The 27,522-nt window shown below is 36.6% G+C and overlaps 1 protein-coding gene and 1 long non-coding RNA gene across 2 annotated transcripts in view; one reads left to right on the plus strand and one right to left on the minus strand.

Moving 5' to 3' along the window:
• The window catches only part of ITGA1 (integrin subunit alpha 1), a 158,718-nt gene that overhangs the window by 108,829 nt on the left and 22,367 nt on the right, over positions 1 to 27,522 (minus strand). The window lies entirely within an intron of this gene.
• Positions 11,585 to 27,522, plus strand: part of LOC140632533 (uncharacterized) — a 30,016-nt gene continuing 14,078 nt past the window's right edge. The window contains exon 1 of the long non-coding RNA XR_012030134.1: positions 11,585 to 11,667. This is a non-coding gene — a long non-coding RNA (uncharacterized lncRNA). The remainder of the gene's footprint in view (positions 11,668 to 27,522) is intronic.

The raw sequence follows: 27,522 nt of genomic DNA on the forward strand, positions 1-27,522 counted from the left end.
ACTCTTCACATGCTCTTTCCCATATAATTTGCCCAACACTACAATCAAATAGTGTCATTATCATCACTGTGCAAATGAAGAGAAAGAAGCTCAGGAAAGCAGAGAAATTTTCCCACATTTCCCCAGGATTCCCAAACATTTGATTTCTACATCTTACCCTAAATCTGAAAAGTGCTAGTAGAACGTGACACTACTATTAGTCTATGTAATTAAATCTGAGAAGCAAAATTGGGGAGGAGGCCCTTCTAGGGTGGCCAGGGCTAGGGAAATGCGAAAGGGGGAGATGAGTGGAGTAAGGAGAGAAGTCATGGCTCCAGAGCTCTAGATAAAGCATCATGCATCATGAGAGGTTTCAGCCAAAACATTCATGTTCAGGTAGAAAAGAAATGGAAAGGCTTGCTCTCTTTCAAATATGACTATATGTGTTATATATTTAAGGGCTAAAAACTGAGGAGGAAGATGGGATTGTTGGTACTGAAGGGTATTTCTTATAGAAAGAGATAATTTTGATGATTTATTTGCCTCAGTATGGAATTTGACTTGTAAGACAACTAAATGAGAGAGAGAGATAAAGAGAGGGAGAAATAACCTAAAATTGTATAGTATTTTCTGCTCATAAACATTTTGCCATGGGGCACCTGACTGGCTCCATCAGTTAAGCAGCTGACTCTTGATTTCAGCTCAGGTGATGATCTTGGATTTCTAGGATTGAGCCCCACTGTGGCTGTCAACTCCAAGGTACAGCAGAGAGTTGGCTTCAAGATTTTCTCTCTCTCCCTCTCCTTCTGTCCCTCCCCTCGCTCTCTTTCTCTCAAATAAATAAATAAATAAATCTTTAAAAATCATTTGCCACTTATAAACATATTCATATAAAAAGGGTGTTGAACTAGGCAACAAACTGTGGTGGTTGGGCAGCCACTATTCTCTTCTTGTATGTTAGGAAACTGGAGCTTAGAGGGGTTAAGTGATTGGCCTAATGTTAGGCTATGTGAGTGGCAGAGAGGGAATTCAGCACTGGGCTTCCGAGGTCAAATCATAGACTTCCGTGACAACAGTGCCATTGAGGTGGTCTAATAAAAATAAAAATAATAATCCAGGTCAATGGAACCCTCAAATGGCCTATGAGAGCTCTTAATCATCTTGTAGCTTCGGAGTAGCTGAGGGTAGGATGGCAGGAAAAGCTGAATGAAGGGGGCAAAGTCTCGGCATCTCCTGTGAGCACTGATTCTCCTGTCAAAGAAAACCTTCCTTCCTCCACACATCCTCTGAGTTCCAAGAAAAGTCACTGCAGCCTGTTTGATTTTTTTGCTTTTTAATGAAGAAAGTCTGTCTTTCACAGGGTGGCCCAGAAATTCTGATTTAGTAATATCCAGATTGAAGCACTTAATAGCCAGTGGAATTTTGAATATTTAAAAGTCTAAGCCCAAGTAAAAAGGATATCAAATAAATGGTAACTTGGGATAGATATTAAAATGCTATTGTTTTCTTTCAACAACTTCCTACACATTTATCCAATCTGGACATAGGAGAAATCACAGAATTAATATATTCATTATTTATAAAGAGTGAAATGGCATAATATTAAGATAGGAAATAGTAACTGTTATTATAGTTAATGATTTTTATTTTTATTTATTTTTAAAGATTTATTTATTTGAGAGAGAGAGAGAGTGTGAATGTGAGCGGGGAGGGAAAAAGAATCTGAGGCAGACTCTGCATAGAGTGTGAAGCCCGACTCAGAGCTCAATGGGAGACTCAAACCCAGGATCCTGAAATCATGACCTGAGCCGAAACCAAGAGTCAGATGCCCCACCAACTGACCACCCAGGCACCCCTATAGTTAATGGTTTTTAAAGCAAATTCTTTGATTGTATGGAAAGATGGTAATCTTTAGAGATATATGAACTTAGGCTTAAGTAGAGCCCTTTTACTTATATCATATATGTAATCATTCACATTTATTCAACTACTCCACAAATATTAATTGAAGCTTTACTTTGGGTTGAATATATGCTAGGTCTTAGAGCTATAGGCATAAAAAATCATTTAAAAAGTCTGTTTTCAAGATCTAATAGCCTAGCTGGGAAAAAATATAGTAGTGATTTAACTTCTATGGGCCTCAGATTATCATATTTAAAATGAGCTTACAAATGCTTCATAGGTATTAATTGCTGTGAGAAATACAACTTATGCAGGTAGCAATAAAGAATAATCAATAAATGAGTTAGCTGTGCTCATAAGTAGAATCCAAAGAATCAGTTTACCATCTGGCAGTAGAGATTTCTTTTGGAAGAGGATCCCCCACCCCCATCCTAATGACCATTTGTATCTCAAAAAATGATACAGATGTTATATCAGTGGGACAGGACAGTGGGTTAATGGACTCATTTCCATAGAAAATTTCCCGTTTCTAAACCTGGCTGCAATGACATGTGTAAAGAAAATCTAAGATGAGGGAACCAGGCCTTCCAGGTGAAAGAACTGGCCAAGGAAAAGAAGTGCAGGTGACTCATGTCCTTCCACTTAAATATCTTGGATTCTCATTTCAGTCCCTCAACAGGTGGTGAATATTTATGGTACCATCCAGGTTCTCAGTCAATAGCAAGTCAGGGCTTCTCTTACTTCAATGACAATCTACTCTCCTCTAACCTACTTCAAAGATTACAAGTCTATTGCAAGGACAGGTTAAGCCTGAAGTGACTCTTCTTCTATACTCAGGTCATACTAACTGAGTCACAGTCTTAAGCCCACCTGAGAATCAGAGAAAATATCTAGGCAGTGCAGCCTCTGTAATACAAAGCTGCAGAGCCCCCATGCTCCCCCAACCTGAATGCTGGTACATCCTGGTGCCTCATATTTCTTGTTGTGCAGAAGCCTCTTGATGGAAAGAGTTCATCCACTCCTGTTCAAATGAATATAAACTCCTCAAGTTGTAAATGCTCACTATAACTAATGATGTGATACATTAGGTATTTTATGTCACTTCAAATTTTCTTTACCTTCTCCTTAAATTCAAATAAAATATATTCAACTTTGAGAGACTTCAGGGAGTTAGAAGAAAAACATTTTAATGATAAGATTTGGTGGAAGTGAAAGCCCTTTTGCTCACTTTTAATGTATAATGAAGTATCTTTATAATATCAATGCTATAAAAGTGAAATTTTAATTAGTTCAATTACTCTTGATGGCTAAGTGAGTTGGATATCAATTTTGGTGGACATAATTACCTTAAAAGATAAAAATTGAGGGGTACCCTGGTGGCTCAGTCGGTTGAACATCTGACTGTTGGTTTCAGCTCAGGTCATGATCTCAGGGTCTTGGGCTTAAGCACATCAGCAGGGAGTCTGTTTCTCTCCCTCTTCCTTTTCCCCTGCCCTCTCCCCATTTTTTTGTGCTCTCTCTCTAATAAATAAATAAAAATATTTTTTAAAAAAGATAAAATTTGATTAATAGTGTAACTAGATCTATCCAAAAATATCACACTATATAATTCTAGTTGATTTGAAGTCTGAAATGATTATTTTTATAGCACTGCAATCTTGAAAAGGATGAGACAAAGAATTCCCATGGTGAAGACAACAGAAAAAAAAAACAATAAAACAAACATTAGAGCTTTGAGCCTTGATGTAGAATAAACAATAGTGTTTGGAAATGGTATCATAATCTCAAATATAGGAATCTATATTTTCTGGGAAAAAATACCATATCCAACTCATTGTCTCCAAGCAATTGAAACTTCCCTATACAGTTATGTAAGAGGAAAGTCTGCTCCATCAATCCCACCATTCAGAGTTCTTTCATCAGAAATGATGTAATATGTCAGCATGATATCTACCTCTATCAGCAAGTCCAGAACAGCCAATCCAAATAAACACCTCCATGTTCAAGCATTTTCCAAGTTTCATCCTGGGAGGTTGCTTTTTAACTGCAGCATGCTGTAGTAAGTGAATTGTTTTGACTTTAGTGCTAACGCCCTGTGGGCCTCCAGTTAATACACACGGTATTTGAACTTCAAAGTGAGTGTGTGTTTATGTGTATATCTGTATATGACTAGTGGGAAGGGGGCAAGGAGGTCTATTTCTTGGCACATAGTAGGTGTTTAATACAAGTTTGTTAAATGAAACAGGATGGAATAAACTGAGAAATTGAGATTTCTCATATAAAGGTCATTCTGGCTGTAAGAACTTATACCCTTTTGTAAGTGCTGCCCAGAATATTAAACTCCAATGGAGTGTTTCCCAAACATCCTTTGTTAAAAATCCCCCTTTAAAATTTTTCTACATAAGTTTGTTCTTCCACAGTGTTTATTTTCCTTTGTAGTATCTACAGACATCTGCTCTTTTCCCATATCCTCCCACCACAAATAATTGCCTGCTCTGCCAAGCTCCTCTCAGACTGTCCCTTCTCTTGAAATTCTTAAACAGTCTCGGTCTCCCAACGCCTCCACCCTATCAGCATCATCTTCTGGCTCTGTGTTTTACAGGATAAAAAAGCTGTAGAACCTCAGGGGGCCCTGGACCCCATTGTGGGAAACACAACTCATGTGTTTGTGCAAGCAACGTGAGCACAGAACTCTGTTCTCCAGCTGCCCTGGCATCCTGGGAGCTGAACTCATTAATTTCTGTGACTACACAGCATGGAGTACTGCATGGGGAAAGGCATATTACACTTCAGAACAGATCAGGGTTGCATCCTATTCAAGTATTTACACAGAAATGTGAGATACAAAGTCTTTGGATGTGTAAAAGAGTAAATAAAAGTTGTACTTTTGTCAACAAAAACTTTTCAGTAGATTTTATTAATTTACATATAATTTCTTCTTGTTGAGATAGTAAGACATTGTCAGTTTTAGGTTATTTTTGTTAGTATGCATAACAGGAACTTTTGAGGGCCAGGAAAGCAAAGAGGTAGTACGCACTGTAAAATAAATGGTTTTCAATTTACCTAATGGCTTTAACTGGCAATTTCCAATTCCAGGCACTAACAGGTTCTGTTACTGATTCTCCTACAGATTCAATAGGACAATTTTTCTGGATAGCTTGGGTATTGGATTTTGAAATCCATAAACATGTCAGAGGAGGGTGTGAGATATGATTACTACTTCAGATACTTCTTCTATTGCTTCACTGGGGACTGTGAATTATATTTATTTTTTGTTTGTATATTTAATAACTCCAAAGGAAATTAGGAAATTTAAAATAATTCATATCACTGTGTATACTACCTCTTTGTTTTCCTGACTCATGAAACTACCTCTTGTGCACATTAGCAAAAATAACCTTAGGACAGGCAATGTGTTACTGGCTCAGGTATATCACAGAGAAGAAGTTATACGTAAAGTAATACAATTCATTGGAAAAAATTTATAAATAAAGGTAGAACTTCTTATTCAGGTTTTTCTTCTCAGGCATCTATGAATACAATGCATTTGGTACCTGGGTAAGATATGACTCTGAGATTAAAACAATAGAGTCTCGAATACATGCAAAAGATTATCCAGTTACCTAATGTACAAATGGTATAAAAAGAGCCAAAAGTGGGGCACCTGGGTGGTGTCGTCAGTTAAACATCAACTCCGGGTTTTGGCTCAGATCATGATCTCAGGGTCCTGAAATGGAGCCCCGCATCAGATTCCTTGAGAAGTCTGCTTAAGTCTCTCCCTCCCTACCCCTATGCCCCCCCTTTCCCTAAAATAAATACATAAATATAAAAAATAGAGCCAAAAGTCATTCTCTCTTAATTGTACAATTCGTAGTTTGAAGCTAAAATTGTTTAAGTGAAAACACACTTACCTGTAATGAAAAATAAAATAGAAATGAGTGGAAAAATTCCAACATGTGAAAAAAAATCAGTTAAATTGTGATTATTTTGATTGGAAAGTAATTACTGGCATTTTGAATCAACTATATTTTTTCAAGGACTAAGTAAGCCTGGACTTTTAAAAACGTCTTGATTTTTTTTTTTTTTTTTACGTCTTGATTTTTATGCATGGTTTTCAGAACACAATCAACATATAAAATGAAGTCTACCTATATTTTGTTTTGCCATGGACTACAAAGGGGTATTAGCTTTAACTTGCCTTAAGGTTTCATATTTTTTATTTGCCATATTGCTCTGAAGCAGGAGGCAAAGTATACAGATTTATAACATTTCTCTTTTGATGGAATAAGGCTATCTAAATATTTTCTGATTTAATAGACAAGTGGTCAATCATTAACATTAATAAATTAAGGGCTTCATAAAGCTAAGTAACAAAATAAAATACAATGCAAAACCCCAACAGTATATCCCAATCAAAAAAAAAAGTCTATAAGAAAACAATTGCTTGGGACCCCTGGGTGGCTCAGTGGTTAAGCGCCTGCCTTCGGCCCATGGCGACATCCTGGAGTCCCGGGATTAAGTCTTACATCAGGCTCCCTGCATGGAACCTGCTTCTCTCTCTGCTATGTCTCTGCCTCTCTCTTTGTGTGTCTCTCATGAATAAATAAATAAAAATATTAAAAAAAGAAAACAATTGCTTATCCTAGAGTTATCCAGTAGTTTTAATTGGCAATTTCAAATTGCATAGACTAAGAGATGTCTTAGTGATTCTAGTATACCATGTAATAGGCTAATTTTTCTAGAAGTCCCTAATAATATACTATCACTTAGACTAAAATGATTTTTCATAATATTTATTTCCCTTCTTAGCTAATTATTATAGTGAGTTTTCATTTTATCATTCACTAGCACACATTCTCTTTATTCAAAAGACTTCTTGTACCTCACCTCAATTTAAAACTTGTTCAGTTTATCAAGAGAAAAATAATGGAAGTCAAGTGCAAATAACTTATTCATCTGAAAAAATCGTAAAGTAAACCAGAAAGTATTTTAAAGGACACTGGGGTTTGTTTATAAGAGATGAAGAAAAATCTCAGTAGCCTGGAATGTTGAAATATTTCAGAAGGCAAGGGTCAGTAGAATGCTTGTTTTCTTTTCAGGGAAAAGAGATAACTTAATGATGCTTTCTTTTCTGTTTTAAGATAGCTCTAAATTTTGTTTTCTTAGCTATAATTGTTGTTGCTGAGACCATGATGATCTTTCAGCACTTAGAACATTAGTTGAGCAGTAACATCCTTGGATTCAAACTCTATTCCTATCTAGCAGTATCATCTTTTACATTCTTTCCATTAGTCTTCTAGAGTCTCTGGTAATTGAAGTAAATACAGATGTTATAATCAAGATCCCCAAGAATTGGCAGCCAATATTTTCCTTAAATGGAAGCATGCTGGTACTTAGAATCACAATTCTGGTGACCAAGTATTCGTTATTTACAAGGATCTTGAAATTCAGGTAGAGATTACCTGTGGACGGAGTGGGGGCGGGGGAGTGGATAAGAAGGAAGAGAATAGGATCCAAAAGGAAATAAAAACGTGGTTTTAACTTTATATGTTTCTAGAGGAAAATGCTTACTTCCCATTCCTGATGGGAGAGAGCTCTGTAAGCTATAATCCTCCTTGTCTGTATCTATGCCTGTCTCCATTCACACTTAAGTGATTGGTGAGTTTGGAAAGAGAAGCTTATATGGGTAGCCCAGTCTTCCCTTATTCATTTTCTCTCAGAAGTGAGCCTGCTTACAGAAAAAAAAAAAAAAAAAAAACACAATGCTTTGCTCTATTTCTCTAGTGTCAGACTCTGAGTTGGAGGTGGAAGATAAGTCAGCATTATCTAAGGGAGAATAGTGGGAATTTCATTCATCTGCCCTGCTCCATTCTGATTCTTGGTCATCAATTAGTTCTAGCTCAATGAGGAAGAGATTTGTTCATTATTTGGCTTCCTAGAAAATCTTAATAATGTTTTATTTCTTATGAAAAATAAACAATTATGGGACAATGTTTAGATTTTGCAAATCTGGGTACTAGGCACATCTATGTTTGTTGTTATTCCTTTAATTTTCTTATAAGTTTAAAGTATTTCATGAGGAAAAAGAACATATACATTTTTTGTATAATTATCATTATGGTTGAAGATGTGTTGACATGATATATCTTTTCTAATTCTTTTACATTTTAATTTTTAAAATTTCATATCTAAACACAAAATTAGAACAAACACAATGCTATTCTTGTTTCTAGGAGCTGCAAGGAGACACAAAATAAAATAATTTGAATATATCATCTTAATTATCTTTACCCATTTCCTATTTTCTACAATCCCTTCACTATCAATGACATGAGAGTAAGAGGTGCGGGTCAGTAAAAGAAGATATAAAGATGCATGATCAGGATAAGGGGAGATACAATAATTTCAGAGGCAGGCAAGGTAAAAAAGGGCATGGTGGAGATCTGACCAGGACGGTTTGCTATGGCAGCTGCATCTTACACTCATACTCTGGTGGACATCACTGGGGGTCAACTTGAAGGGCAAAAGAAATAAAAGATTTTAGAAATGAGATTAATACTATGATTTGCCACAGTTCACAATTTGCTTAACAAATACATTTGTCTGAAAAGGAACTGACTGCTAGAATTGTCATTATTTCCTTTCCAGTACTTGTCCACAGTCTAGTTTCTAGGACTATGCTATGTATATGGCTTTGTCTGCCTCTTGAGACAACTGCAGACAAACCAAATAATGGAATTGAGAGTTATATTAAGAAAGAGACACAGGTGCTGCTCCAGGAACTCATAATTCCTTACTCTGGGATAGGTTTAACTAAGAAATATGGAAGTAAGTCAAGTAACACTGACTTTCCACTGGCCATCTTTATTTCACAAACACTAGGCACTCAAGGAAGATGTAAAAGAAAAAGGTCATCATTCAATTTAGAACTGTCCAGCATGCCAGAGGTGTATTGAACATTACTTCTGAAAATGTAAACATATAAAGATAGAAGGAAAAATTCCAAGGAGTTGTTCACCTATCAGCAGGGTTAAACAGGATAGAGCAGGACTATGGCAGGTGAATGAGAATGCGTATTTGACTATTTTTCTCAAGTACTGCAACTTTGGAAAGCTTGCTGACTTCATCATTTCTCATCATTCTGTGTATTCTTGCAACTCTCTAATCTTAAATTATTATTTGGAGCATTAAAGAGGCAGAAATTAACACAACCAAATCAATAGCAACAATAAAGGCCACACCCATTGAGATCAATGGAATCTAATACCACATTTCCTCAGAAGGGAGCCCATGATACATTACAGAATGTTACTTGGAGATTTTTAAGACCTTAGAGTTAAAGAAAATTTATGCCTTATAAAAATGTAAAGATAATTGGCATTAGACTGGATACACTTTTTTTTATAAGGAAATAGGATCTAGAGGGTTCTATGTAGTAGCTCATCCTAATGAAAGGCCATTTTACTGTCTTTTCAAAGATAGTCTTTTCCATCTAGTGATACTGAACATAGTTAACACTGCAATTTTAAAGTTTTGATGGTTTACCAAAACAAAAAGTTTAGGAAGAACAACCCAAACCAATCAAAACTAAACTCTTTGAGCAATGGGATTTGTGAGAGGGGGGAGATATCTCTATCTCTTTTTAAAAAAAAGATTTTATTTATTTATTCATGAGAGACCCATAGAGAGAGAGAGAGTGGCAGAGACACAGGCAGAGGGAGAAGCAGGCCCCATTCAGAGAGCCTGATGTGGGACTGGATCCTGGGACTCCAGGACCACGCCCTGGGCCAAAGGTAGGAGCTAAACCCCTGAGCCACCCAGGGATCTCCCTATCTCTATCTATCTCTATCTCTATCTCTATCTCTATCTCTATCTCTATCTCATCTATCTATCTATCTATCTATATCTCTATATCTCTATCTCTGTCTAGTTTTAGGTATTTCTGTTAGAACAAAAAAGGTCTTTTCAATATCTATAATATTTGTATTTAATTGTGCTTCCAGGTTTCTAGTGATAGTGTTCATTCTCTATTCTAACATACTGTAGGTAGTGTTTATTTATTGTATTTCCTGCAAGAAAAATCTATTTGATCCTTGGTCAAACTACACAAAATGAATTATGACTTCCTAATATTCGACTGCTATAGTGATAAATCATAAAATATTATACTAAGTATGAGACACCTTATCTATTATCTAAATTGGCCCTTCCATTTGATCAGGAGCCAGTAACTACCTTCTTTTGGCAACTATCTTACTCTAACTAAGGGTTTCAAGGTGCTGCCATGTTTTTAAGTGACACTGACATCCAGACTACAGCTGACTGGTTTGAGAATGAGCATCAGATTTAAAATGAACTACCTAGTGTCTCACTCTCCTGGCCACAGCTGATTAACTCGAAGGGGACCAATCCAAGTAATCAACTCTCTGATATCAGGTTCATACCTTTCACAGGCCCCTATCCAGGTGGTGAAGTTCATGGAACAGGACACTCCGTAACAGACACAGCCTTCATTCTTGCCAAGAAGGTAGTTTATAGTGTGAGAATGAAATCCAGAAGGAGGAAAGAGAGAATTCTAACATACAGAAGGGAAATGAGATACTGTCTAGTCCAGTTAGTGGTCCCCCTTAAGCTTCATTGCTCCAATGTGGCTGGGGGAAGGCTGGGAAAGAAGCATGAAGCAGAGTAGCTAAGAGAAACAGATGGCTTCCATGACCTGACTCAATGCTTCCTTCTTATTTTCCCCCCAAAAGCCATTAAAAACTTCAAAAAGAGTAAGAGAGACAAAGTGACTGGTCCGTTTTGTATGTAGGTTACAAATATGTATATAAATGTCTATATGTGACAACATTCTGCATGTGTGACATTCACTCAGCACACACCTATCATGTGCAAGGTAGTGTGGAAGAGCTATGAGTGATTAAAATGCAAAATAAACATTAGCCATGCCTTCAAAGAGCTTTAGTTACTTGTGAGATGTAAAGCATAATAAAATAATTAACCTTATGAGGTTAAAAAAGAAAAAAAAATCTCAGGGACCATAATTATTTATTATAATATGACTCCTTTGTATGCCAATTTTATAAATCCTACAATCCTAGTTTTGTTTTTTCTTTCTTTCTTATTTAATCATTGAGAAAGTCTGTGCCAAGATTTTATTTATTTATTTATTTATTTATTTATTTATTTATTTGAGAGAGTGAGAGAGAGAGAGAGCAAGAACAGTGGGGAGGGAGAAGAACAGAGGGAGAAGGGACAAGGAGACCCTAGTGCTGAGCGCAGTGCCTGATGCCAGACTCAATCTCACAACCCTGAGATCATGACCTGAGCCAAAGTCAAGGGACGTTTAACCAAATGAGCCACCCAGGAGTCCCAGGTCTGTGCTATCTAAAAAAAAAGAGAATAGGGAATAGATATCTTGGGACTTAATTTGGGTAATCCCTGGGAAGACTCTACATTTCACATTAGAAAAATGCTTTCAGTACTTTAGGTCTGTGCTTGAGGCTCCACCAGAAGTTAAAAATAAAGACAGATGAAAACATGACACAGAACTCACACTGAATTTTGTTGCCCGTTCAGAGTCAAAGTTGAAATCTTCCATTATGCAACGTAAGAATAATTCATTTAAATACAGGCAAAAGGGCAGGATGGTGGTGATGTCACTACAGAATAATTGCAGCTTTGTGTCAGGCTGATCTTACTAGGAAGGCAGAGCTGAATGAGGCACCAGCTTGCCCCTCCACAGACTGACACTCTGACTGGCGCCTACAGGGAAAAACTATGAGGGTGAGTGATTCTGTTGTATGTCAGTTATTTCCCAGCCAAACCCTGAAGCATATTTTTCCTTCAAATCTTGAGTGCAACTACTATTCTATACTATGATGAAAGACCAGTAATATAATTTATGTGGACACTTTATAAAATACGTGGCCTTTTACTACTTTAAATATATAAAAAGAACTTTGTGAAAAAATTTAAAAATTGGATTTCCTTAATTTTTAACTTTGTACCAAGTAATGATTTTCTTGATGAACTCCAATCAACCTAAAAATGACTGTTATTATTTTTTTAATACACATCAAAGAAAGCGCAGAAAAAAAAATGGATTTTGTTTTTTTTAAAAGATAGACTCCTGGTGAATAATTAGGACTTATTCAAAAAGTTCATACAACTAGGCACATAAAAGCTACCAATATTTACCTTTGAAGACATGTTTTATATAGTGGAGATAATTTGAGAAGGTGATGAATCAAAGCTTTGTCATCTATTTCTTAACAGATAGTACTATCCAAAAAGAGGGGAAAAAAGAAAAATTGCAGAATAGCATGAGGGTCCAGAAAATAGGCTTCTAAGAAGCTTTTAGTCTTCTGAATAAGCTATTGTCTGAATTCTTTTTTTTTTTTTTTAAATTTTTATTTATTTATGATAGTCACACAGAGAGAGAGAGAGGCAGAGACACAGGCAGAGGGAGAAGCAGGCTCCATGCACCGGGAGCCCGACGTGGGATTCGATCCCAGGTCTCCAGGATCGCGCCCTGGGCCAAAGGCAGGCGCCAAACCGCTGCACCACCCAGGGATCCCTATTGTCTGAATTCTTAAATTTTTATGTTCTATACTAAAACAGCCTTTTCACAGAACTACTACCACTTATATCAGTTTTTTTTTTTTTTTGAAACTCAAATAACTTTTACTATATTGGGTCAAATGTCATTCTTAAGAAGAAAGTATTACTTCATTTACATACTTATTTAACTGATGCATGAAGTGAGACCTCAACAAAGTTGGTCATAAGCTACATGTCATACTAAAATACAAAGGTGCTGGGGCTGTGTTAGGATAATATGCCTTTTATGACCAGAATCCTCAGCCAATTGCAAACCAGACCAAAGTTGAGGATCACAATGATCCAAGGCCGAAATTTTAACAAAGGCAATCATTTAATTATTCATAATTGACAAAAGCAAAAACAAACAAAAAATAACAAAACCCCCAAGAGTGTATCATCTTGTGTAACAGTATGTCTTCTGGACATTTTAATAGAGTCCTGTATTTGGCAATACTGAAAAAAACAAAATTCTTTAGTATCTTAAAAGGTATTCTCTCCATATATGAATATGGTACTGTTCTCATTAGCTTTCTCTCAAAAAAAGAAAAAAAAAACACATAAATGTTTGAAAACCTTATTTGAAAAGTTCTTTTCAGAATCATAATTTGTAAAGACAGTTTTCAAAAACTGATTAAGAATTTCTCCTTTAGGGACGCCTGAGTGGCTTAGGGATTGAGTGTCTGTCTTTGGCTCAGGGCCTGATCCCAGAGTCCTGGGATTGAGTCCCGCATCGGGCTCCTTGCATGAAGCCTACTTCTCCTCCCTCTGCCTGTGTCTCTGCCTCTCTTTCTGTGTCTCTCATGAATAAATAAATAAATAATCTTAAAAAAAATTCTCCTTTATAGGGTGGCAAGTTTGTATGAATCTTTCTCTCCCTAACCTATAGATCTTTTGTCACAAAACTCAGATTACCACATTAAAAAAATTTATTTACCACTTCTTTTCTTTTTTTATCACTTCTTTTCTTAAAGACATTTTAAAAATTCTGTATTTCTGTATTTATTTATTTATTTAATAGAGAGAGAGCACAAGCAGGGGGAGCAGCAAACAGAGGGAGAAGCATGTTCCCTCCTGAGCATGGAGTCTGATATGGGGCTTCATCCCAGGACCCTGGGATCATGATCTGACCCAAAGGCAGATGCTTAACCAACTGAGCCCCCTAGGCACTTATTTATTCATTCATTCATTCATTCATTCATTCAGTCAGTCAGTCATCCTCTGCCTGCTGCTCCCCCTGCTTGTGCTCTGTCAAATAAAGACTTAAATTTTTTTTTTAAGTATGACATACATTCAGTATAGAGGGATGAATTGTGTCCCCTCAAAAACATGTCTGTAGTCCCAATCCCTGGTGTCTGTGAATGTGACCTTATTTGGAAGGAGGATTCTGGGCAGATGTAATTAGGTTAAGATCTTGAGATGAGATCATCTTGTATTTACAGTGGGCATAAAATTCACTGATTGGTATCCTCATAAAAGAAAGGAGAGAGAAATTTGGGACACCTAGAACCAGAAACACAGAGTAGAAGACTATGTGAAGACAAGTAGAGACTAAAGAAATGTGTTTACAAGTTATAAAATGCCAAGAAATTCTAGGAGCTACCAGAAACTAGAAAAGGCAAGGAAAGATTCTTCCCTAAATCCTTCAGAGGGAGAATAACTTATTTTGGACTTCTGGCTTCCAGAACTGTGAGAGAATAAATTTCTGGGTTTTTGTTCTTATTTTTTTTTCCTTTCCAGTTTTATTGACATAGGATTGACATATAGCACTGTATACATTTAAGCTGCATAGCATAATGATTTGACTTTGAAACGGGTACAGATTTAGTTAACATTCGTTATATAAATATATGGACACAGAGAGAATGAAACAGAGGGAGAGAGAAAAGAAAAAAATGTTTTTATTGTGATGAGAATTCATAGGATTTGATTTACTCTCTTAACAATTTTCATATACACCCTACAGCAGTGTTAGGTATAATCATTATGTTGTACATTACATCTCCAGTACTTATAAGTGGAAGTTTGCACCTTTTGACCATCTTCATCTAATCCTTTCTCCCCCACACCCTACCCCTAGTAACCACAAATCTCAACTCTTTTCTATGAGTTAGATTTTGTTTTATTTAATATTCCACATGTGAGAGCCTACAGTATTTGTCTTCCTTAATCTGACTTATTTCACTGACTTAGTATGCCCTTTGGGTTCATACATGTTGTCACAAATGGCAGAATTTCTTTCTTTTTCTATAGCTGAAAAATACTTCAGAGTGTGTGTGTGTGACATCTTTACCCATTCCTTTGTCAATGGACACAGGTTGCTTCCATTTCTTGGCTATTATAGATAATGCTGCTACAGTAATCTGAACATGGGGGTACAGATATCTGACATCGTGTTTTCATTTTCTCTGGCTATATTCCCAGAGGTAGAATTGCTGGATCATATGGTAGTTCTATTTTTAATTTCTGGAGGAAACTCCATACTGTTTTTTATACTGACTGTACCAATTTACATTCCCACCAACACTGCACAAGTTCTCTTTTCTCCACTTCTTCCACTTCTCACCAAACTTTATTTTTTTTTCTCACCAAACTTTATTATCTCTTGTCCTTTTGATACTAGCCAAAATGTCTGTTTTTATTTAAGCCAGTATGTTTATGGTAATTTGTTACAGTAGTCCTAGGAAACAAATACATTCAGAAAAGGGCACACATCCTCATTTTTTACAAATGTAAAGGGCACAAAGCAACACACTCGTGTAACTGTCATCCAAATTCGGAAAAGGAACATTTTCAGCACAACTGATGCCCCTTTGGGTCCATTTCCTTTAAAAATAAGGAGCAATTCAACAACAAAGAGACAAACAACCCAATTAAAAATGGGCAAAAGACTTTAATAGACATTTCTCTAAATAATTTATGCAAGTGGCCAATATACACATAAAAATATGCTCAACATCATTAATTATTAGGGAAAAGCAAACCAAAAACACAATGGGATACCACTTACACCCAGCAGAATGGTTATAATACGAAAATACAAAATAGAAAATAAGTTTTGGCAGGGATTTATAGTAATCAGAACCCTCATATATTGCTGATGGAAACATAACATGGAATAGCTGATATGGAAAAGAGTTTGGCAGTTCCTTGAAAAATTAACCATAGATCTACCATATGGCCCAACAATTCCACCTCCAAGTATAATACTCCAAGGGTAGGTTTACACAAAAACTTGTACACGATTGTTCATAGCAGTACTATTCATGACAGCCAAAAAGTGGAAATAATCCAAATGTCTACCAACTGATGAATGGATACACAAAATATGATATATCCATAAAATAAAATATTATTCAGCCATAAAAAGGAATGAACTACCAACATACATTACTACATGAATCAACAAGATTTGTGGTTTCCAAGGCCTGAGGGGAGGGAAGAATAGGGAGTTATTGCTTCATGTATATGGGATTTCTATTTGGGGTGGTGAGAAAGTTCTCAAACTGGATAGATAGTGGTAACAGTTGCACAACATTGTGGATGTACTTAATGCCAGTGAATTCTAACTTCAAAATGGTTAAATGGTAGAGGTACCTGTATGGCTCAGTCAGTTAAATGTCTGACTTTGGTTCAGGTCATGATCTCACGGTCCTGGAATCCAGCCTGTGTGGGGCTCTGCAGTCAGAGGGGAGTCTACTCTCTCCCTCTCCTTTTGCCCTACCCCTTGCTTGTTCTCTCTAATAAAAAAAATAAAATCTTAAAAAAATAAAATAATTAAATTGTAAATTTAATTTTATATACACTTTACCATAAGAAACGAAATACAAAGCATCTCAATTACTCACCCTAAACATACAATATACTTTAAATTAAACCTTTTATTTTGAAGTACTTGTAGATTCACATGCCATTGTAACAATACATAAAGTTCCTATGTACCTTTTATTCAGTTTCCTAAGTAATCTTCCATCCTTATTTTTCCTATGTAAGGTAATAAAATATTCATACTTTTTTCTTGGTGACCGATATAGGATCGTGTAATTGGACATTCTGTAAATTGGGATTCCTGCCATTGCATTAGGTAAAAGTACAGTATGTTTTACTTGGTTACTTATCAGCCCATTAAGAGAGAACAATTTTCTCAGCTATTTTACCTTTAATGGGAGACAAAAGGAACAAAAATAAGGCTAAGGTGTTAAAATTTGGATGATTCAGGTACATATTCAAATGTATTTTGATACATGATTTATAGTTGTGTGTATGTGTATATATGTATATATTTTTTTTTAACCCATAGAACAAAGCATGGTCAAGGCTAAAAGAAATTAGGTCACAGACCATTAAGCATGAAAATATAAAGCAAATACAGCACTCAAGGTCAGGTACATTTTCTTCAAACATCTGACAAACCATCTATCTGGGAAGTGTAGAACATGTTAATGATATTTTGTATATTTCTGAAATAAACTGGCAAGTCCTGACGATCTGTTTAATTTCTTTGTAAAGCTACTACAGACATACAAAAGTGTATTCTATTTTCTAAGCATGCAAGAGAAATGAAAAAGAAATAAGAAAGGCACTATTCATCATTTCCCCTTCCTTTTCCCATGTTTTCTCCTGGTTTCCAATTATTTTTCTTCCTTTGCCTTATTTCACCATTCTGTATCGCTTTCTCAGTTCCCATTGGGATATAAATGCCCAACCACAGGCTAAACATTGACCAAGTAAATAAACATTTAACCGGTTGTGGGTTATGCCTAAGCAGGGTCATGGGATCAAAACTACAAGTAGAAGAGATCTCTGGAGATATGTGAGCTCTGTTTTCTTACAACAAGAAAAGACTGGGGTGTCAGAGAGAATTAAATAGCCATGTGTCACTCACTATAAATGCATACAGTTAAATGCTTATTTGTGACTAAATATCATTAATCAAGTAATGAAACTGGTAGTATTGTATTATTACATATAGGCCTTTTATTAATTTTGAAAATAATTGTCTTCTCTAATACTTTATTTATCAAAAATAGTTTGAACTGGTCTTTCTTTTTTTAAAAAAAAATTTATTTATTTATTCATGAGAGACACACACAGAGAGAAAAGCAGGCTCCATGCAAGGACCCCAACGTGGGACTCGATCCCGGGATTCCAGGATCATGCCCTGAGTCAAAGGCAGGTGCTTACCTCTGAGCCACCCAGGCGTCCCTGAACTGGTCTTAAAAATATTTATCCTCTTTATTAATATCTCTGTATTTTAAACAACTCTGTACTTTCTACAATAGTTTTTAAAATGTTTTTTAAAAATGTATGATTGTTTAAAATGGTTAAATACAAATATATAAATACTATGTTGTACATCTAGAGCTGCCAACGAGAAACGAACAAGGTTGTTGCCTCTCTGGGATGGAGTAAATTGCTTGGTCCCACTTAGCCCAAGCTAAAAACAGTCCGTACGTCAAAGGGAGGAAGAGGGGAGAAAGCCACTAGAGGAGGGCTAGGTTTCATCTTATTTATACCTGTATCTCCAGTGCCTTGCATAAAACAGGTGCTCAAAATATGTTTCTTTGAATATAACAACTAATTAGAGCCAAAATTTTGTGACCATTCTACTTTAGGCAAAACATTTCTCTCTTCTGAGCCTCAATTTCCAAGTCTGTCAAGTAGAATGCTAATAATGATCCCTGTGTTATTGTTCTGGGATTGAAATGAAATTTTCTATGTGAACACCATTTGGAAACTCTAAATCACTCTAAAATATAAAGGATAAAAGACTGGAAAACTGCCTCCATATGGAAACTTCTCAAATAGGCCCAGAGCAAATTTTGTTAACATTCTTCTATTCCACAAGATGTATGCAATCGAAGTTGTAAGAATACAGGCATGGCAAAAAAAAAAAAAAAAAAAAAAAAAAAAGAATACAGGCATGTCTATTATAATGTGACATAGCCATTCCTAAAAACAACCCCATGTTTTCTACAAAGTCTCATGATAAAATAATAGAGATTGTGGTAAAAATGTATCTGGAGCAGCCTACTCAAAATCCTCACGACTTTTTAACCAAAGTACAAACAAAACCAGTAACAACCCAGATAAAAATACTAGCATGATTTTATTTTATTTTTTTTTTATTTTATTTTTTTTAAATTTTTATTTATTTATGATAGTCACATACAGAGAGAGAGAGAGGCAGAGACACAGGCAGAGGGAGAAGCAGGCTCCATGCACCGGGAGCCCGACGTGGGATTCGATCCCGGGTCTCCAGGATCGCGCCCTGGGCCAAAGGCAGGCGCTAAACCGCTGCGCCACCCAGGGATCCCCTAGCATGATTTTAAAGGCGTGTTATATTTCTAACAAATAAATGCTATGATAAATATAAGGGCTTCAATGGAGGGGAGTAAGAAAATGTTAAGTTTGTAAAGTTATGGGAACAAGGGGAAAATGAACTGAGTGTGGGGCCGACCATTAATAGGTCCTTCCAAGAAATCACACATATGGCAAAAGTAAGCCAAGAAGAAGAATGGAAGGAGAACAGACTATGCACAGATTGTATTAGTCCATGCTTGCTATGTCCGACTTCTAGTGTTCTTGGCATTCAGGTGCCAGTACTTGGTGGCATAAACATTTGAGGTGGTGGGGAAACTGCACTATAGTGACATGTGTTGTAGTGATACCATTGTCCTATTTATCAACTATGTATGAGCTAATTTGATTACAGCTACACATACCTAAACAGAATAACTTAATTTTTCTTTTGAAAGTTTCAATAGGGCCATTTTCACTTAGAATGGGGGAGGGAGAAAAGCAGCATAAACACATAAGTTTGTGAATGTAGGCTCCTGGACACCACAACAGACTTTCCAGTTTAGTCCATTGAACATACTTTGAAGAACACTGATCCAAACTAAAATCCTAGGCAGTCTAGAAATGCACAATAAAGTCAGTCACTTGTCGTCTTCATGTTACTGAATGCTACCAAAGTTTACTGAACACAAGTCTTCAAATTCACCAGTGTATACCAGTGTAGACAAATAGAGTTTATCTATTTATCAACCAACACTTATTTATTCAGTACATACTGATATAGAATTTTTTTTCTGCAGTGAGTGTAATTGGAACAAGCCACACACACACACATACACACATACACTTAGTAAGTAGGCTATCAATGCAAAGGGATATATTTCATGATATAGATGTTAAGGATTGTATAGTTAGACAAGAGTTTCCTCTGTTCATTAAGTTAAACGACAGAGAATTTGAAACACAACTACTTTAAACAAGGGAAACCATAAGACTGTAGCAAATATCTTATCAGCGTATGTTCTTGTCACAACCAAGTGAATGAAGCTGAAATAATATTATAAATTTCTTATCTTTTTGATTTTTGGACTCAGCTCAAAACCCAATGCTCTAATTGTTTTTTTCTGTGGCAGGGCTCACCAATTACCACCAAACGTCCCTATTATCCTCCATCTCTGCTAGCCTTCCCTGCACTTAGGTGGGAGCCATGTGGGCCATTTCTGGTCAATGAGTGCTGAGCAACAGGAATAGTGTGTCTCCACCAGCCAAAATGGTGCTGTTCCCTACCTAAACCTCTCTCTTCCCTTCCACTGTGTTCTTAGAGGTATGTGTTCCTGATGGCATTGTACAACGTGGAGTGGGACCATTCAAACCCACACTGGATTGAGATAGAAGGAAGAAATAAAGTCAGTGGTGAGCCATTTATATTTTGGGTTTTTTTGACAGCTAATTGTATTTATCCTGTTATTACTCTGGTGTAATAGAAGTTCTGATTCCTAGAAATTCTCAATATACAAGAGAATTCGAATTTATAAAATTAGAATTGGAATCTCTAAATGGTGAGTGATTAGATGCCCTTCTAATGTACATGTAAATGCTGGACGCTTTGTTAAGACACTGAGGATTGAGCTGGTTTCTTATATTATTGCAAAAAGAGATGCAGTGGCCTTCTCTAATTCTCAAAATTCTCCAACAATCTAGGCATTTCATTACTTTCAATTTCTTCCTGGAGGAAGGAATCACACAAAAACATTCCCGAAAGACATTGTTTAAGGTGATTTTTGGAGATAGTTAGAAAACACCAAGGCCAAAGCCAAACAGATTTAATCCCTGCAGGAAATTCCTTAGAACACAATGGCTGTGATGCTGTCAGGTAAGCCACTGTTGAATGCACTTCCCAGGAAATTCACAAAATATTCTTGTGCAGCAGAAGGAAATCCTGTCCTGGACATTCACGTAATAATGGGTTTGAGTCCAATTTTGAAACTTGTCTAACACAGAAAAATAATAAAGCCTATTGTGCATATACACATGGTTCTATGTTAGAACTTCAAGAAGTACTAGTGAAATGTAAGCTGATTTACCATGTAATTTACCTAATACTTGGAAAACTACATTATTTTTTAAACTTAGCAAGTTATGATGTTAAAGGAATGCACTTGCATTTACTTAGCTTATTTTTATACAATTGCTGATTATTAACTTATGAATGTAAATTCATAAAATTTTTCCCATCAATAAGTTACCTTAATTATGTTTAATTAGAAAATACACTCTATATTATGCTCTAGGCCAGGGGTCAGCAAACTGTCCTCTGAGCCAAATGCCACACATCACCGATTTTTGAAAATAAAGTTTTACTGGAACACAGCCATGTCCTTTAGCTTACTGTTATCTATGGCTGCTTTTGCACTACAGTGGCAGAATTAACTAATCACTAAAGAGACTTTGTTTCCTGCAATGCTGAAAAAATTTACAATCTTGACCCCTTACAGAAAAAAAGGTTGCTGATCTCTGCTACAAATAAAGCTGAAACAGCTTTTTATAATATGTATATTATAATCTGCATGTGAAAATACATATTTATAAATATTTTAGATATTCATGTTTGTACCAGTTTAATCTCCTATAGTTAAACAAATCAAAAGCAAGAAATAAGGTAAAATGTTATTCTGACTTTGCACTGCTTTTAATCTTTGCACAATTGCACAATTTCATATTTCTGCAGATTTCTATTATTAACCTAGAATGATATCTGCTTTCTCAAACCAGAAACTTAAGAAACTTTTAGTTTCTTTGAGAGGACGATAATCTCTATTTGGTCAGGACATAAAAACTTTAACATTCATTTTGTATTTAATTAAAGAAACAGCTCTAACAAAGCTTGCTATTCAATCCCTTATAATAGGCCACATATTCAACATTTATCAAACACCTCCTATGTGAGCTGAGTGCTTACATGAAGTTTCCATAATTTATTTGTCCCCACATTTCCAAATGGTATTATCCTCACTTTATAGATGAGGCTCCTGATAGCTTAGTGATGTCCAAGGTCACAAAATCACTTAGTTGCGGAATCCAGGTTTGGACCTAGTTCTCCTGAAACCAAGCCCACAGCAATTCTAACCTTCTTCCACATGAAGCAATTCTGGTGTGTTAAACTATGACTGACTTTTATAAAAATAAGAGAGCCAAGTAAGGGAAAACAAGTTTCGCAAAGATTAGCATCTTATTAGGTTTGAATCAGACTAAGGGTTTAATGGAAAAAATTCCACAGATGTGGATTGTTAGTGAGTAGTATTTAAAGCTCTAGAATGTGTTAGGTTTGAGAGATTTTAAACTGTTCTAAACTGATTCCAAACTGACACAAGATTATCAGGCCAAGTACTTATTTCTTTAAAATATTTTATTTATTTATTTATGTATGTATGTATGTATGTATGTATGTATGTATGTGTGAGAGCTGAGTGGAGGAGCAGAAGGAGAAAGGGAATCAACCCGACTCTGCATTGAGCATGAAGCCTCATGCAGGGATATGTTTGAGATTACAACTTGCGCCAAAATTAAGAGCTGGACGCTTAACCAACGGACCTACCTGGGTGCCCCTCACCTCAAGTACTTCTAATCTTTTTGCTTAAGGGTGCCAATTCCATCCAGAGAATCTGAATGCTAGGTGATACTACTTGAAAATGTTACTTTGAAGAAAACCCCCATCTGCTATAGCCAGTGATAATACAGATATTTATTATTTTTTCCTGTGATTCAGAATAAAAGTGAAAACACCTGCAAGTGAGTAAACACTTTTCAGAAATATGGAGCATTAGAAAAGAGCTTTGCTATCTCTCTAGGAGTGTTACACCTTTAAGACTCTAGCTAATGGTATTAAAGGCAATAGGTCCTGAGACTTGTCCCTCCACATGGAACATGGCCACATGGTCCTTTCTTGCTCACAGCCAGGACCCTGGTCCCTAAGAGAAGAATGGCAGGGTGGCTGAGGATGGAACTACTCAACTCTCTTTCAGTTCTTAATTGCTTACCTAATTCATAGAACAGTTCATTCTATAGCTACCCCTCCCCCATTCTCTATCCTTCCCTATGAATGACAGTTTCTAGTCTGTTTAAGTCGGGTGGAAGGCAACATCAAAACTTTATGCCATGGTTCAGGAAGAATTCTTTAAGATTAATAGAAATAAACACTAACTTCATGATGTAAGTTCCCATCTATGCATGGCTGATATGTTCAACTGTCTGTAAGACATCATTAATTTTCATTTTTCATATAAATTGTCTTTATTGAAAAAAAGGGTATCTGTTTTTGATTCTGCTGGCAGATTGATTTCTTTCTGGAACTGAAATCGTGTATAGTGTTCATTGATATTTATTGAATCCCAAGGAGATAAATTTTAGATGCCCCATATAAAGCAGGTAAAATGTCTTGAGCATTTGCTATGGACCAAGCATTATAAAAAAAGTGTCAGTAATCTCACTTAATTTTCAAAAAACCCTATTAGGTTGTCACTTAGTTTGCCAGTGAGGAAACTGGACTTGGTCACTGAAGTAGTCAGTATTAGAGATAATAAACCTTGGATCTTTTACCCATTGCCATTGTCTCCCTATAATATGCTGTTCCTGCTTTTACAAAGATTTTGTGACTCAGTTTCTGTCTAGCGATAAATTTTCAATGAATCCTCCTTAATTTGTTAAGAGTATAAGCCCACTTGTAATCAGCAATTTACTTTGTAGGAGAATCTCATATTATCAGATTGCATCATTAATATTACTGCTGTAAAGATGTCTTACACTGATGTACCTCCTTGGAGTAACAGTCTCAGGTGCCTTAATTGAGAAAAGTGATGATCTTGTTATTTTAGGAAATAAGAATCATCTGGAAAAGATGACTACTAAGTAGACAGGTATTTACATTCAAAGCTGTTGTTGAAAGTCTTAGATAGGTGTTTACCAAACACAGGAGAAGAGACCAGGCCTTCCCCATCCTTCCAACAAAGCTCTAAAACTAGGGCAAAAACCAGTCCAGGACAGGAATACGCTCACCGGTGCTTCTCCCAACATCCACCCAAACACAGATCTCTCCTACTCAAGCCACTTATGACCAGAAGTGCTAAACAGAGCGCAAGGTTGTTGGATACCCAGTTAAGTTTCAATTTCAGATAAACAAAGAATAACTTTTTAGAAAAAGTATGTACCTATTCACTATTCTATTTTCTAAATCTACAAACCTTAGACAGGTGTAAGAGGAACACCTGTTGCATGCTTTATATTTTTAATTTTTAGCTCAGCTCCACATTTAGATTTAACTGTAGGAGAGTAAAAAACCTGATGGACCTTGTTCTTTTAAATTTCTGTGGCCTACTCTCCTTAGCATTTGGTGCCCAATGTGAAATCTGGATGTACTTGCTAACTCCTCCTCTTTCATGCTGGAATTTTGACAGATGCGTTGAAAAACAATGTTTAGGCTAAGGACACATGTGTGCTGGGAGTGGGGAGGTGAAGTATCACTTTTTTCTTTCCTGGATTTCATTTCCTTCCAGAACTGAAATATTAACCAGGGAAAAACAAAGAGGTGTAAGTGTCCTGAGGCAACCTCAAGAAGACGGGAGACTAGAGAAGCCAAGCATCCTCTAAGTCTCTTGCATTTCCATCATACTTCAGGACTGATACTGAATCTCTTGTTGAGAATTCCTCAGGCTGAAAATTTAGAGAGATTGATTTTGAGTATTTAAATGATTCACATTTTTAAATCTACCAGTAAGTCTGGTTCTTAAATGTTTGCTGGTAAATCAGACTTCCATTCCAATATCAGGAGCCCAGGAGAAAACTGAAGTCAAGATTCAGGGTTATTTTTTAAGAAGAGAAGGTAAGAAAAAGGGAAAAAAATGTGTCAATTATACTACTAAGTTATATGATTAGGTGATTTTTTTCCCAAGCAGATAGGAAGCCTAAAAAGATGCTAAGATTTTCCAATCAAATTGGCATCTTTGTTCTGCGGAAGAACAGGAGTTAAACATTTCCCAAATGGACTAAGTGAACTAGTGATGGGGCCTCAGGCCCTGATGTCAGACTGACATGGGATGCAGCATGGGCTCAGCACCAGCAAGTGGGTAAGTTAGGATGTGAACGATGCCAGTCTGGCTGAGGGCCTGTATCCGTACCACCAGTATTGTAGCTACCTTGGTAAGGGTTTTAGTAAATGTTTGTTCTCCTACTTTCACTGTTCTGCAATGATTAGTGGTTATTTTGTTATTGTTGTTTTGACTCTCCACACTCTTCCTAGTTGAGGGAAGGGGTACAATTCCAGAGTACATAGGAGATAGGGATAGAAATATACAATGGTCCTTTTTCCTGCCTTCTGATTCACAGATTGTGGAATGTGACCTTGGGACCACCCATATGTGATTCCTGTCCACTAGAGATTGTTCTCAGAAGCTCTGGTTGAGTTTTAAGTCCAGTGAATTGGTGGTAGCCATCTGGGGATGGCAATTTCCTCAGCTGTGTTGTCCTACACAGATCATTTCTGTAGCAGGGATTTGACAGTGGCTTCCTCTTTCTCTTCCTGTCTGAGCCTCATGTGGGAGCTCATTTATGGTAGTAAAAATTTTCAAGTTCAGGGTCAATGTTCTTACCACTGCTGCCTGCCATCTGAGTGAAAGAAGATATTCAGAAGGTGGCCCATACCCTGGTTCAGTTAGGCAGCTGACTCTTGATTTCAGCTCAAGTCATGATCTCAAGATCCTGGGATTGAGTCCCTCATTGGGCTCCTCACTCAATAGTGCATCTGATCACCAATCTCTCTCTCTCTGCCTCTCCCACTGCGCTCTCCCTCTCTCTCAAAAAAAAAAAAAAAAAAAAAAATCAATCAATCAGAAACAAAAAAAGGTGGCCCATACTTAAAAGCGATCTTCCCAAGTGAGTCTAGCCAATTGTGCTATCTTCCTGTTATCAACAGTTTTAGCTTTACTCTCTGTACAATATATGATTTTTCCTTCTTGGTTCTGTCTGACACAATTCTTGCATCCCAAGATTTAGACACTCCATCCTTCAAGAACTGGGAATCAAGTTCTCAACTTTTTTGTACCCTCTCCTACTGTTCTAGCAACATATACACATGTAAAAGGCATCAATAAATATTCACAAATTGGTCAGTATTAGTCCTGTGGATTTAATATAGCAAGTCAATACATAAAGATACAGAAAAATCCCATACCAAGCCACTAAAGCTAAAGACATAAATTCCCCTCATCAACTTTTTGAAGTGGCTTTTTTACTTTTTAAAAATATTTTATTTATTTATTCATGAGAGATACAGAGAGAGAGAGAGAGAGAGAGGCCGAGATATAGGCAAAGGGAGAAACAGGCTCCTTGCAGGGAGCCCTGTGTGAGACTTGATCCTGGGACTCTAGGATCATGCCCTGGGCCAAAGGCAGGTGCTCAACCACTGAGCCACACAGGCATCCTTGAAGTGGCTTTTTCAGTAGCAGAGATAGTTAATCTGCAATTTCACATTTTTTTTTTTCTATGCTCCATCTCTTTTTCTCGTCCAGACAGCTGACTGGCATTGTGGCCAGAGAACATATATTAAAGCCAACTGGCTTGGTGATGACATGTCATAGTTTAACCTGGGTGCAGATAAGAAACCCCTGGGGAGCTTTCTAAACATAAACATGCCTGGGCTCCTCTCCCAAGTGTTCTGACTTAATTGTCTTGTGGTGGGAACCCAGTTAGCAGTGTAATTTTAAAACTCCCTCATTGATTTTAATGTGCAGTCTGGTTTGAGACTCACTGGCCAAACTGAAAGAACATTCCAGAAGAAATAAGACCTGTGTTTTCTCATTGTCCAATTCTTTGGGACAGCAAACAGTTGATAGGGAAGGAAAATAACAAGGAGAAAAGTGGCAGGACTATGAAACTTGGTATGCCATTAGAACATTGCAGACGATTCAAAAATATTTAACTTCAAAATTTTTGTGCACCTATTGAAACTGTTTCTCCCCTGATGCTCAAGTTTAAAGGCCCCAACAACTTTGAAAATATGGGAGTATTTGGCAAAGCATTCCAAATAAATGACCCTGAGCTCTGGAATTTGCTCCTAGCGGGCTGCTCTCTTTAGCAGTCAGCCAAACCCAAAATTTGGCAGCTTTTGGGATATGGTGCAAAATAGATTCTTTTTAAACCTGAAAATCACTGAAGATTTATTTTGCTGGAAAGATACATCTTTTAAAAATAACAAGTAGTTGTTGCTACTGTACCACTTAGAATCAGAGATCTGAGCAACTAAGAAATCAAGGGCCGCCTGTCTTTTCTCATTCTATTGATGAAAAAGCAGAGACTCAAAAGAATAAAATGATTTCCTCAAGTCACATATCCTAGTGGTAGGGCCTGGGTACATCCTGATCTCCTGACTCACAGGCCAATTCTCATGTTTGCCCTGCCATTGCCACAGAGTCATCTGAAAATGGCCAAATGATTTCTTCTGCTGTGATTCATTTTGGTTATTCACAAATGCAATGTTTTTGCAAATGCTTATACATGATCTTCAGTAACTGTAGCAAATAGCATGCAAATCACATTGTAATTTTTGGTATGTAACATCCTTTCCACAGTCTCAAGTATAAAATCTGGTTGTACTGCACTTGTGATTCTGACAATTAAAGTTTCTAATTCATCCAGAAGGATATATGTCAACACATGCATCAAATGCAAATCTAGGAGCTTTAAATCCAT

This window comes from Canis lupus, chromosome 4 (assembly GCF_048164855.1).
Source record: "Canis lupus baileyi chromosome 4, mCanLup2.hap1, whole genome shotgun sequence".
Lineage (NCBI taxonomy): Eukaryota > Metazoa > Chordata > Mammalia > Carnivora > Canidae > Canis > Canis lupus.